Source organism: Panthera uncia, chromosome D2 (genome assembly GCF_023721935.1).
Source record: "Panthera uncia isolate 11264 chromosome D2, Puncia_PCG_1.0, whole genome shotgun sequence".
In the NCBI taxonomy this organism is placed as follows: Eukaryota; Metazoa; Chordata; class Mammalia; order Carnivora; family Felidae; genus Panthera; species Panthera uncia.
In genome coordinates, this window is record NC_064818.1 from 80,624,541 (window position 1) to 80,638,110 (window position 13,570).

At 50.3% G+C, this 13,570-nt stretch overlaps 1 long non-coding RNA gene across 1 annotated transcript in view; it reads left to right on the top strand.

Annotated features, from left to right (window-relative positions):
- The window catches only part of LOC125933039 (uncharacterized), a 37,147-nt gene extending 25,731 nt beyond the window's left edge, over positions 1-11,416 (top strand). Inside the window, exon 2 of the long non-coding RNA XR_007460847.1 lies at positions 8,427-11,416. This is a non-coding gene — a long non-coding RNA (uncharacterized LOC125933039). The remainder of the gene's footprint in view (positions 1-8,426) is intronic.
- The last annotated feature ends 2,154 nt before the right edge of the window (positions 11,417-13,570 follow it).

A 13,570-nucleotide genomic window follows, 5' to 3' on the forward strand; every position in this document is an offset into this window, starting at 1 on the left:
GTGTGATTTACAATTATAATCCCGGACTCTCTGAGCTGAAAGGGGTTCTAGCAGTTGCCAAAACCGGGAATGGCATTTTGCAGATGAAAAACAGAGGTCCTGGGGCCCTTTCTCATTCGAGTAGGATCAGTACCTTGGTAGTGAGAAAAGGGGGGATTCCTGAATTACACTCTTTTTAATAAACTGCTTACGTGTGTGTGTGTGTGTGTGTGTGTGTGTATGTGTTAACCCTGTGACTCTTACTTAAACATATTAATAAATATGTATGAATAATATTCAAGTAGATAATGCTATCTCATGTGTTTTTTAATGAGATATGATATGGTTTTTAAAAAAGCTTTCATTCTCCTATATCTCAGAGTACCAACCTAGTAGGGTGTAATGCCAGTTTAAAGTCAGGAGGCCCTTCTCTCTCTCTCTCTCTCTCTCTCTCTCTCTCTCTCTCTCTCTTTCTCTCTTTCAAAAATAAATAAACATTAAAAAGTTTTTTAGGGGTGCCTGGTTGGCTCAGTAGGTTTAGCATCTGCCTTCGGCTCAGGTCATGATCTCACAGTTTGTCAGGTTGAGCCTCGGGTCGGGCTGTGTGCTGACAGCTCAGAGCCTGGAGCCTGCTTTGGATTCTGTGTCTCACCCTGTCTCTGCCCCTCCCCTGCTTGTGCTCTGTGTGTCTGTCTCTCTCTCAGAAACAATAAATGAAAAAAACTTAAGAAATTTTTTAAAGAAAGGAAAAAGGGGCTCTTGGGTGGCTCAGTTGGTTAAGCGCCCAACTCTTGAGCTCTGCTCAGGTCATGCTCCCACAGCTCGTGAGTTTGAGCCCCACGTCGGGCTCTCTGCTGACAGCACGGAGCCTGCTTGGGATTCTCTTTCTCCCCCTCCTCTCTCTCTCTCTCTCTCTCAAAATAAATAAACAAATGTTAAAAAAATGTAACGTCAGGAAACCGGCACGCTCCCCATGTCCTGCCATTACTTGTGTGCAAAATCGCTTTTCTGTTGAAGACTCTGTTTAGTTACTGTTACAGAAATTCACAAAAAAAACCCACCCCTGCTAAATGAGATAATCATTGTGAACAAGGCGGCACAGCAGCCCCTCAGTGAGGGGTCCTGTACCAGGCTGCTGGGGTGCTCCTGGTCTTAATTACAGAGTACTGTTCAGCCCTGACTCAATTTGTTGTTTAAACAGACATTTTTAGAACAGTTTGTATTTTCTTCAATCCAAACTATTTTTAGAATTGATGTTACTTTTCTTGCATATGGTTGAGGGCTACTCAGTGAGGCCACAATACACTTATGAATTATGAAATGATGACACAATCAAGCTGCTCATCACAACTGTCACCTCACCTTTATGTGTGCGTGTGCCGAGAATACTTAAGATCCACGCTCTTGGCAAGTTTCAAGTATATGGTGCGGCATTATATTATTTATTTTTATTTTTTTTGGTGGGGTCGGGGAGCAGGGGAGAGGAGCAGAGGGAAAGAAAGAGAATCTTTTTTTAAATTTTTCAAATGTTTTATTTGTGAGAGAAAGAGAGAGAGACAGCGTGAGCATGGCAGGGGCAGAGAGACACACACACACACAGAATCCAAAGCCGGCTCCAGGCTCCGAGCTATCAGCACACAGCCCGACGTGGGGCTCGAACCCATGAACCGTGAGATCGTGACCTGAGCCGAAGTCGGAAGTTTAACCAACTGAGCCACCCGGGCGCCCCTAGAAAGAGAGAATCTTAACCAGCCTCCACACCCGTGTGAAGACCAACGCGGGGCTTGAGCCAAAGACAGTGAGAGCGTGACCTGAGCAGAAATCAAGAGTCGGACACTCGACCGACTGAGCCCCCCCAGGCGCCTCTCCAGTGCAGTGTGATAAGCTGTTGTCACCATGCAGGGCATTAGATCCCCGGAACTTACTGGTCCTATAACGGAGACTTTGTGCCTTTCGAGCAGCATCTCCCTTTTCCCCATCGTCCCTGCCTCTGGCCACCCCCATTCTACTCTTTGCCCCTGTGCGTTTGACTTTTTAAAATGCCACGTTTAAGTGAGATCGTGCAGTATCTGTCTTTCTGTGTCTGGCTTAGTTCACTCAAGAGAATGGCCTCCAGGCCCATCCATATTGTTACAAGTGGAAGGGTTTCCTTCTTCTGAAAAGCCGAATGAGACTCCACTGTGTATATAATGTCTATATTTGTACTGCGTTGTACATTAGGGTGATGGTTGGCGTAACTATTTGGAATTAGAAAAACAGACACGGAGCCAGAAGGCAACATCTCCATCCTCTGGCCCCAAATCTCTCCTCTCCAACCCCGGCCCCCGGACCTGAAGATTCCAGGGCGCTAACTCACCGGAGTGAATTAGGACGTTGTGTTTCAGATCTTCCAGAAAGAACCGGAGGACCCCAAAAAGTAAAAGCTGCTGCTGCAGAGAAATGCTTCCTTCCCTCTCTTGGAACACAATTTTATGAATGCCTTTCTGAACAAAGGCTATGAACCAATCCCATCATTCATTATCTTTAAATAGCATAACATTCCAGTGAAATGTTTCTCCAGATGTTTCAGCAAGAGAAATCATTTGTTTGTGGTTCACATTATAGCTTTTTTAGTAAAATAGGACTTTAGGACGTTCCCCCCCGTACTGGCAATCGTTCCATCGATTGCAGAAATCTTCCGAGGATCGTTTTTGGATTCCTTCATCATTTTAAAAAATTTTTAAACTTCTTATTTTCCTACGGTGAGCATCCAGAACAACGTTAAGTTTTGTCTTTGGAAGATGCATTCATTTTGCCGTCTCCAAACAGGATTCTCGCGTTGTAGGTCTAGTTATTCCGGAAAAAAAACAAGCCGGAGGCCCAAACACAGGATTCTTTGTTACTGTAAGCGATTGCAGCACACATTTTAGAAGGGTCAGCTGGGTGCAGGCCACCACATCGCCATGTGGGGTGGTGGCAGGGGGATGCGTGGAGAGAGAAAACGTGGCCCGGTCTTCCCTGGGATTCCAGTCCGGGGGGAAGGGCAGATACAATGGGAAGTGAACGAGCAACCCCAAGGGGACGTATTCCACACACCGGGGTGAAGGCAGGGCCCAGATGAGCAGAGGGGAGGGATGGGTCCCCAAGGACAGGCAGCTGGAGGCAGGCCACCTGTGGGTTGACAATCCAGCCCATCTGTGGTTCTGGTCCATTCTATACACCTGCCCTCAGAATATCTTTCTGACAATCCTGTCCTGCCTTGGGTGCCTCCTTGATTAAATGCCTTGGAAGCTCCTTGTTGTGTTCATGCAAGAATTCTTCCTGCTCAGCCTAGAACACAGGCCCCTACCAGATCCCAGCTTACCTCTGATGCCTCCCGTCCTGCTGTCCTCCAGAGGTGCTCTGCTCACACCCCTGCTGGTGAACCACACCTGCTCGCCATGCTGCTCGCGCAGCCTGGCACGTCCCTGCTACACGCACCCCTCATCCAAGTCTTTGCTCGAGTAGCACCTCGTTCCTTCCTCCAGGAAGCCCTCAGGGACTTCCTCCCTCTCCCACGGAGCAGTGCTCCCCCTGCACCCAGGACATTCCCTCCTTCAGTGAGTCTTGCTATAGCTCTGGCCGGGAGGAGGGAGTAGGAGCTGACGCCCCTTCTCCGTCACTGGGCCACTTCTCCTTCTCTGGGGCACTTCTCCGTGCGCCTCAGAGTCTGCGCCCTCTTCCCTGGGCTGTTGGGCCCGGCAGCCCCCGGCGCTCACAGGGGCATCAGTGTGTGCTTGGGAATGAACGAACGAAGCCCTTCCCACGTAAGCAGAAGGTGGAGCCAGGGGGAGGCACCACGCTGGCGAAGGCAAGGCTCTCGTGTTTGAGAGGCCAAGGCCAGTGCCACTGAAAAGGCGGGGCTTGCCCTAGGTTGTGGAGGGGTGCTCCGGTCTCGAAGGTCTGCAAATGATAAAATCAAGAACTTCAGATTCCACCTTCTTTCCAGCTAGCACCTTCCTCCTCCTCCACCTCCGTCTGGGGATTCTTGGACAGCTGCCCGGCAGCAGTCGTGGGAACAACACATGCCTGCCGAGTGCCCATTCTGCTCCGTGCACTGGCACCGCAGCCCCGGGGGAGTCACAAACACAGATGCCAGGCAGGCGACGTCCAGGGACCGGGAGAGCCCCGCAGGCCTCAGCTAGGAGAAGCAGTACCTGCCGTGGCCACAGGGGGCGCTGCTGCTCCGAATCGGCCTTCGTCCGTGCCCGGAGCGCAGCCCCGGTGGGCAAGCCTTCGGATTGTTCGAGAGAAACCGGACATCTAGACTGGGTTGGGAAATGCTACAATTAAAAAATGTGGATGACTGAAGTACATTCTTTTTTACACCAGAAGGGTTAAAGAGGGTATGTTTCTCGTTGCCTTTGGTCTCCGGGCAGGCAGCTTTCCACCCCAACTGATGCATCTCGGTTCGTTTCTTGACTTCCAAGAGCTCTCCATTTCCAATGCCACACAGCGCCACCTTCTCCGTCTTGCCAGAACTACGTGAGCCAAGTCCCCACGGGTGCACCTGAAGGCTCCGTCTTTATGTCTAGGCTCCCTTGGTTCATGGACTCTGGCCCCGGAGCCCTTCACCTGTAGCCAGGTGATCTGCAGAGTAGCGAGGAGGTGAGGCATGGGACAGCCCAGTCCTTCCTCCGGGCCGAGGGCAGAGCCATGGCGAGTACGTGGAAACACACTGGTCTCATCAACACATCCCAGATTGTGTCACCAGTGGGGAAAAAGGCAAAGAAAAAAGGCAGAATGTCAGTGCTTCTCTGCAAAGCTGCGTGTCTTTTTATAATATCTCACAGGGAAAAAATAGGTCAGCATCGCCCCAAATGCAGGCCAATTTTCCCGCAGTCCAATCAAGAGCGTGTAGATGGGCCGTTTGACGTGCCAGGAAGCTCGCGATCACCATGTCAGAAGTAATGAGGATGAGTGCGAATGGAAAGAGAGTCTTGACTCCCAGGGAGATATTTTAAGCAAGGGGGACCGAGGAACCCTGCTCTACCTGCCAGCGATCCGAGGCTGTGAAAAGTCATTAGCAATGACAGGATATTGAGGAAATGAAGAAGTCAGGGTTAAGGTGCGGTGCTCCTGCCTCTCTGAAATGGAATTTTAGAAGACGAAACTTTTTCTTTAAGTTGTACCACATCCTTGGTTTAGAAAAGCCAATCAGCTCGCGAGCTTATGCCCTTGATAGGTCCGTTTGATCGAATTCAGTTTAGATCGAAAAACCACATCGTGCAAAGTGCCCGCCAGCAGATGAATGGAACAACACGACGTGGTCCATCCAAACAATGCAGTATCATTCGGTCTTAAAGAAGAAGGCGATGCTGACATGTGCTGCACGTGGGTGAACCCAGAGGACGTGATGCTGAGTGACATCAGCCTGTCGCAGGGGGACAAATACTGGATGATTCGACTCACAAGAGGTACCTAGAAGTAGTCAAGTCCCCAGAGACAGGAAGTAGAACAGAGGTCGCGGAGGCGGGAGAGGGGGGTGGGGGAGTCGTTGTTTGATTTCATCTAGGTGCAGAGTTTCCTTCTGGGAGCAGGATAAAGGGCCACTGGAGCCTACACTCACACAGGCACGAAACTGGCAAGTTTTATGTGCTGTAGGTTTCCCCACAACTTAAACAGTCCTACAAGAGCAGGAACCTGAGGACTGCATCTGTGATCGCGGGCCAAGACACCTTTGAGACCCGGAAGTACTGTCTTATCACGCAGGCCAGGATACCCGGTGACTTATCTCTCTATCTCGTCTGTCTAACAGAAACCACAGCCATTTTTACGTAATTTTATCCTTCTCTTGTTGACCCGCCAGGCATCACCGCATCCTGTCCTAAGGAAAACAATAGGATTCTGTAAACTTGAGAAGGGTATTTAAGGAAACCATCGCTACGAGTGTAGTTCAGGGCAAAACGTGCTTGTGTCTCTATTAACTTCTGAAAGCGTATGTTTTTCTGAATCGCCAGTGGTCTACGTTCATCTTTCAAACTCTGGACTGTATCAGGATGATTTCAAAATATTCCCCCTGCCCCTCTGTGACCTCTGTATTGAGGAAGAAGACTTGCTGGTCCTTTTCCCCGGCATGCAGGGTGTCAGAGATTCCTCTGGGGCTCTTCAATTCCTGAGTTTCCTGGTCTCACGGAAGGGTAGTTGGGGACAGCCTGTGGCCTCCTGCCTGCCGCAGAGTCGCTCACATTCTCCAGTCCCAGATTAGACAGGTGGACTGGGAGGAACCATGCCCGGGGCTGGGCCTCCTCAGTGGGCTGGGCAATGTTGGCTGGGGTGTGTGTGTGTGGTGTTGGTGGGCGGGGAGGGGTGGCCGGGGGACTCTGACCTGGCTGCAGACTTTGGGACAGAAGGAGGGAGTAGTTTCCCTTTGGTATTGGGTTGCATAGTCTAACGAGGAGTAATGGGGTTGCCACAACAGTTGGGGAGCTCGGCCCTGTTGACCCCAAGAGCAGGTGAAGTGCTCCCTTCGGGCAAACACGTCAGCCCCAGGGGCAGGGTGGGGGGCGGCAGTAATTTGGGGCCCCGCTGCCAGAAAGGCTGAGTTGCAGGGTAAGTTTCTGTGCAGAGGGTACGATGAGGATCCAGGAACAGACTGAAGGATAAAGCGGGACTGGGGATTAAAGTAAGACCAGAGCCATGGGGTCAGAGTGACAACTTGGTGGGTCAAGGCCAGATGGACAACTCTGGAAGGTAGGCGGGAAGTATTGACTGGATGGGTGGATGGGTTGGGGGATGGATAGGTGGAAGGATAGGTGGGCAGATGGAAAGGTGGGTGGATGGGTGGGTGGATGGATGGGAGGCTGAGTGGGGCGGGGGGTGACCTACCCATGGATGCCTAGGTTGCTGAAGCTAGAAAAGTAAGCAAAGATCAGGCCATGAAGGCCTTATAAGGAGTTGAGCATAGTGTGGAAAGCCATTGAAAGAGTTTAAGGAAGAGGGTGACAAATGGATCTGTGTGCCTGAAAGATCGCTCTGATTTCATGTGGAAAATGGGCTGGTGGAAGTGCAAGACTGGATGCAAAGGGACCGTTTGGAAGGCAGCTGCAGGAAGAGATTGTAGTGCCTTGAAATTAGGTGAGTGACAATAGAATAAAGAAAGTGGGTGAATTCCACGAAGTTTTAAAGAACACCGTTCTCAGGAAACAGCGACCTAGGTATTTGGGGTACAAGAGGAAATGCCCGAGGATGACCCCTAGTTGATTAGGCAGCTGGGGGAATGGCAGCACCTTCCGTCAGGGTAGGGGACAGAAAGTGGGTCACGTTTGGGAAGAGGGAGGGATTATCCCGTCAGTCACAGTGCCTGTGACCCTTGGTGGCACCCATCTGTCTGCAAGACGCTTCCTCCGCTGGAGCCGAGGGCAGGCCCCGCCCCTTCCCTGCAACCCCAGAACTTAGCTCAGCGCTGGTCCGTGGTTCGGATTTAGGCTGTTGGTCTGGCTGGTAAACATGGAGCTGGGATTGGACAGTCTCTGAAGAGCTGTGTCACTCCTGTGACATGGGGCACGGCAGGGAGACTTGAGGAACTGGCAGGTCAATGTGGAGAAGCTTCCAGAACAAACTGGCTGTGGGGAAGAGGTCTCCATGTCTGGGCAGCATCTCAAGCCCAAGGCAAAGTGCCAGCCAGACTTCGGGCTCCTTGTCCCGGGGCACCTGTGTGTCTCATAGCTCCAGGCTCTTGTTTGAGGAACCCCTTTCTCATGACAAGTGTCACAAATACTGAATGTCACCCTTGTTGCAAAGGAAGCTGATGTGGACAGACTGTGTGTTGCCTTCCCCCGTGAGAACAGGGCTTGGCAATCAACCAGACTCACTATTACAACATGTCCTCGGGGAAGTAGGTCATGTGTCCCCAGGAGAGTCACAGAGGCCAAGGAGAGTGAGAGTCACAGAGGCCAAGGAGCCCTGCGCTGAGCAGGGCTTTCTTTTTCTCAAAGCTCCAAGGGGTGGGGGCCAGGAGCCATTTTGTTTTCCGGCCAGTGATGCGTTTCCTTCCCAGGATTAGTCATCCCCACCGCGTCCGCACCTCTGGCTCTGAGGTACATGAACACAGAAGCGCGTTCTGTGTCTCGCTTCTAGCTGACCCCTGGGAGATGCTTGCCATTGTTGGGCTCTCTCCTGGTCCTCCTTGTAGTTGAGGAAGAGAAGGTGATAGATCACCTCTGTGGGGTGTTTGCTCGCGACCTAGCGTGACTCCACAGAGTGTCTCCTGTGGTGCTTCCCACAGGTTTCTGAGAGGCCTCAGTGAGTGATGAGGCATCACCCTGTGGTGAGGTGGCCCAAGATAGACCTGCGAGGAATGTAGCAGAACCAGGGAGGCTGGGTGAAGGGCGCGGGAAGATGGCTTCCCCCTTCAGACTCAGGAAGGAGAATGGGTCCCTCAACAACCTGCTTGGGAAGGGGAACCAAGGTGATTAATTCTCCTGCAGGAACAGAAGAAAGAGGGACCTTCTTCTTCCTTACCATCGCTCCAGAAATATGCTCACTCCCCTCGCTCATCTGAGACAGTCACAGACGACTGATGGGGTCCCCGACCGACCTTCAAAATGAAGGAGTTTGCCGTTCGTGGAGGGCTTCTGTCAGACTCCAGCTAGAGACATTCCACGAGCCCAGAGCGTTCTGAGCAAACCCACAATGTAAGGCTTCATTTCCCACACTTTCCTTATCTTGCCTCAAAGACATTTCCATTTTCTCAATATTCCATCCCCAAGATGTGGTAATGTTGCTGGTGTTCTATGTTGGGAAATGTGTCCCTGGGACCAACTGTGGTGCTATAAAGAAAATGATAGTTTTCCTTCTAAATGATTTTATATTTACACTAAAGGATAAATACATAAGATGCACTGAAACCCTCAAGTGATTGAAAATAAATATATGGGGGCATCTGGGTGGCTCAGTCAGTTGAGCGTCCGACTTTGGCTCAGGTCATGATCTCACCGTCTGTGAGTTCGAGCCCCGCGTCGGGCTCTGTGCTGACAGCTCAGAGCCTGGAGCCTGCTTCGGATTCGGTATCTCCCTCTCTCTCTGCCCCTCCCACACTCATGTTCTCTTTCTCTCTCCCTCTCCCTCTCTCTCTCTCTCTCTCTCTCTCTTTCTCTCTCTCTCTCAGAAATAAAGATTTTTTAAAAAATTAAAAAAATAAATATATGTATTTACTTAATTCAGTGATTAAATAAATTAATGTATTTACTTAATTGGAGACTGCACCAGGGCCGAAGCACAAAGAGAAAACGTGCATTAAAATACATGGAGGGAGAATGGCCGTCCATGCATTTACCATTCAGCTGATATTGATCACCTACTACATGGCTGATGCTGCTCAGGGCCCTGGGAGGAGGGAGAGGAGAATTCAGACTTTGCCTTCATTTCAGGGCCAGTAAATAAAGGACATATGCATGGAGATGTTGATTGTGGCAAAAAAAAAAAAAAAGTGAGGACCCATCAAGACGGAAAGTTTGAAAAAAGATTGGTTCCACTTACGGGTCATGGAACGATCTGCAGCCCATCAGAGGCATGCTTCAGATCTATAAGGGCCAACAGGGTGGGATTTCTGCGATTCGTTAATCAGTGGGATGAGCAAGATGCCTCGTGCATGTCGTGTCTCCAGAGTTTACATCTGCGCGCACTCGGCTGTCGAGAATCGTGGGCACGGCGAACGACGTGCTGAGACACGTTGCAAGTTACCACGTAGATCACTCAGAACATGCGGTTATGTGTTCAAGAACAAAGGTGTGCAGAGACACAGAGTGGGTCATCACGTATTTGTACAACAGCGCACGTGTTCAGGAAAAGCACCTGACTTCGAAAATTTAGTAAACTAAATCGGCCTGACCTCCAAACCAGGATTGGCAGAAACATGGTGACAGTGGGTCCCTGGAGTTCAGGGGAATGGTCATGCCCAAGGGTCTGGGTTTTATCCTGGAAGGCCAGGAGACCGTGCCTTTTGAGCCCAGGAGGATGAAGGTAGACTCAGGACACCAACGGAGAGTTTGAGAACATGCACCGCCCCCCCATCGCCTCTTTTTTAGTAGACTTTATTTTTTAGGGAAGTTTCGCTTTCACAGCAAAATTGAGTGGAAAGTGAAGAGATTTCTTATGTACCCCCTACTCCACACACACAAGTCTTCTATCAACGTCTGGCACCAGAGAGGCACACAGACACCCCATTACGTCTCCAAGTCCATGGTTTACATTAGGGTTCACTCTCGATGACATCCATTCTGTGGATTTTGACAAATGCACATGACACATGTCCATCATTTTAGCGTCCTGCGGAATAGTCGCACTGCCCTAAAAATCCCCTGTGGGCCACCAATTCATCCCTCCCTCTCTCCTCATCTCTGGCAACCGCTAATATTTTTTCACTGTCTTCATGGCTTTGCCTTTGACTTCTGTCTTCATTAACGTTTGCCAGAACGTTATGTAGTTGGAATCGTACACGTATGTAGCCTTTTCAAATTGGCTTCTTTCGCTCGGCACGGGCGTGGGGTCTTTCGTGTCTTGGCTTGGTAGTACCACACTTGGGTTTAGTGCTGGATGACAGTTCATTGTCTGGACGCCTCGCAGTTTACTCATCCATCCCCCTAGCAGAGGGCTTCTTGGTTGCTTCGACGTTTTGGCAAAATTATGGATAAACATTCGTATGCAGTTGTCCGTGTCAGCGTTACGTTTTCGACTCATTGCGGTAAACGCCAAGGAGCGCGATTCCTGGATCGTATGATAAAATTACGGTTTCTGTGAGAAAATGTCAGACCGTCTTGCAAAGTGGCTGCACCATTTTGCATTCGCAGCAACGAACGGAAGTGTCTGTTGCCTCACATCCTTGCCAGCATTTGGTGTTGTCAGTGTTCTGGATTTGGGCCCTTGTACCGGGTGGGTGGTGAGATCTCTCCATTTTAATTTGCATTTTCCTGATGACATCTGTGTGCACCGTCTTCTCTCCTGCTGATCTGTCACCTGTATACTTCCTCAGGGCGTGGCCATTTGGGTCTTTTGCTCATTTTCTTTAAGGATTGGAAGTTATTATTTTTATTTTAAGTTTATTTATTTTGAGAGAGACAGAGAGGGGTGGGGAGAGGGAGAGAGAGAGAGAGAGAAAGAGAGAAAGAGAGAGAATCCCAAGGAGGATCCTCACTATCAGCATGGAGCCCAACATGGGGCTCGAACACATGAACCGTGAGATCATGACCCAAGATGAAATCAAGAGTCAGACACTCGGGGCTCTTGGGTGGCTCAGTTGGTTAAGCGTTTGCAGTTAAGCGTCAGACTTCATCATGATCTCTCAGTTTGTGAGTTCGAGCCCTGCATTGGGCTCTGTACTGACAGCTTAGGGCCTGGAGCCTGCTTCAGTTTCTGTGTCTCCCTCTCTCTCTGCCCCTCCCCTGCTCATGCCCTGTCTGTCTCTGTCTCTGTCTCTCTCTCTCTCTCAAAAAAAAAAAAAAAATTAAAAATTAAAAAAAGAAAAGAGTCAGACACTTAACAGACTGTGCCACCCAGGTGCCCCTGCCTGTTTTTTAATCAAGTTGTTTATTTTCTTATTGTTGAGTTTTGAGAGTTTTTTTGTGTATTGTTGGTAACAGTCTTTTATCAGATGTGTCTTTTGCAAATGTTTTTCTCCCAGTCTGTGGCTTATCTTCTCATTCTCTTGACATTGCCTTTTGCAGAGCAGAAATATTTAATTTTCACGAAGTTCGGCTTACCAGTTCTTTCTTTCACAGACCGTGCCTTTGATGGTGCATCTAGAAAGGCATCGCCACACCCAAGGGCATCTAGGTTTTCTCCTATGTGATCTCCCAGGGGTTTTATAGTTTTCAGTTTTGCATTTAGGTCTGTGACCCATATTGAGCTAAGTTTTATGAAGGACTTAAGGTCTGTGTCTACGTTCATTTTTTTTTTGCAAGGGGGCGTCCAGTTGCTTAAGCATGACCTGTTGAAGAGACCGTCTTTCCTCCATTGTTTTGGTTTTGTTCCTTTGTCAAAGATCAGTTGACTGTATTTATGGGGGTCTATTTTGGGGCTCTCTGTCCTGTTCCATTGACCGATTTGTTAATATTTGTGCCCACACCACACTGTCTTGATGACTGTGGCTTCATGGCGAGGCTTGAACCCGGTAGGGCCTGTCCTTCAACCTTGTTCTCCTTCAGTATCGTGTTGTTTACTCTGGGTCTTTTGCCTCTTTGCACAAATGGTAGCATGAGTTTGTCACTATCCACAAAATAGCTTGCTGGGATCTTGATTGTAATTGCGTTGAATTTGTAGATCACATTGGGAAGAATTGATGTCTTGACCGTGTTGACTCGTCCAGTCCTGCATCCTGGCGTCTGGGGATTTGGATGCCTGTCACTACACAGTCAGATGGCGGTTTCTGAAGTGGACTCTGAGGGCAAAGTGGGATGTACCCAGGAGCGTGGGCCTTCCTCCAGTCAGTCCACAGCGTCTACACCGTGCCCCACACGGGGCAAACACCTCATAAGCCAATGCTGGGTTGGATTCCAGGGAGGGAGTAGTTCAAGAAAAAGGAACAGTGAGGAAAGCCTCCTCTGAGGGCCAAGATTTCTTATCTGCTCCTTTAAAAGGTCCTTTTTAGGGGCGCCTGGGTGGCTCTGTCGGTGGAGCGTCCGACTTCGGCTCGGGTCATGATCTCGTGGTCTGTGAGTTCGAGCCCCGCATGGGGCTCGGAGCCTAGAGCCTGCTTCGGATTCCGTGTCTCCTCCTCTCTCTGCCCCTCCCCTGCTAATGCTCTGTCTCTCAATAAGATATAAACGTTAAGAAAAAAAATCTTTATAAAACAAATTAAATAAATAAATAAATGGTCCTTTATCAACTTTTCCTGACCTTGGGCCTTGGCGTGCCTTCTTTCCCTCACACACTGGGCCCCCTGGGGTTCTTTCTGGCTCCTCTGCATCCACGTCCAGAAGTTCTGTCTCGTGGGGGTCTGGTCTCAGCCCCGGCTTCACTGGGTCACCTCTGACCCTGAGCCCCTGGGAGCGCACGCACACGCACGCACCGTGACTTTGTCTGCCTGGAGCCTGCAGTGGGTCCAGATCATCTCTGGAACCCTAACCCACACACGCGTGAGTTTGCCGTCACCCGCGCCTCGCCCGAATGTGTGACCCCTCGGCTCCGTTAGCCCCCACACGTGACTTTTCCTTCTAGAGAAGCCCGTGGCTCTCCCAGCTCTCCTCTCTGCTGGGGGTGTGCATTCAGACGATGCCAACGAATCGGCTCCTCCAGGCCGAGCGGGGGTTCGGAGGCGTCTCTGCTTATCCTGCACGTGCCCAGTGTGTGTGTGCGGCCTTCTCTGGGGCGCATAAGTGCTTTTTTCAGCTCGCACAAATGCGAGCGATTAGACATTCAGTGAAACACCCCAGCTGGAGCGCAGCCGCTTCGTGGCATTCCTGGTGACAGCCTCCCCTTTTTGGAGCCGGGCAGGCGGGAGGTAAGAGGAGAACAGCGCTCCGCTTGTTGGGGTGTTCGTAGCGCACCCGGGGTGGGGGGACTGAGAATTCTTCCTCAGAGGCCTCTCTGTGTGGCAGGGGTTGTATTTAGAAGGGGGGCTGCTTGGTAAAGGCCA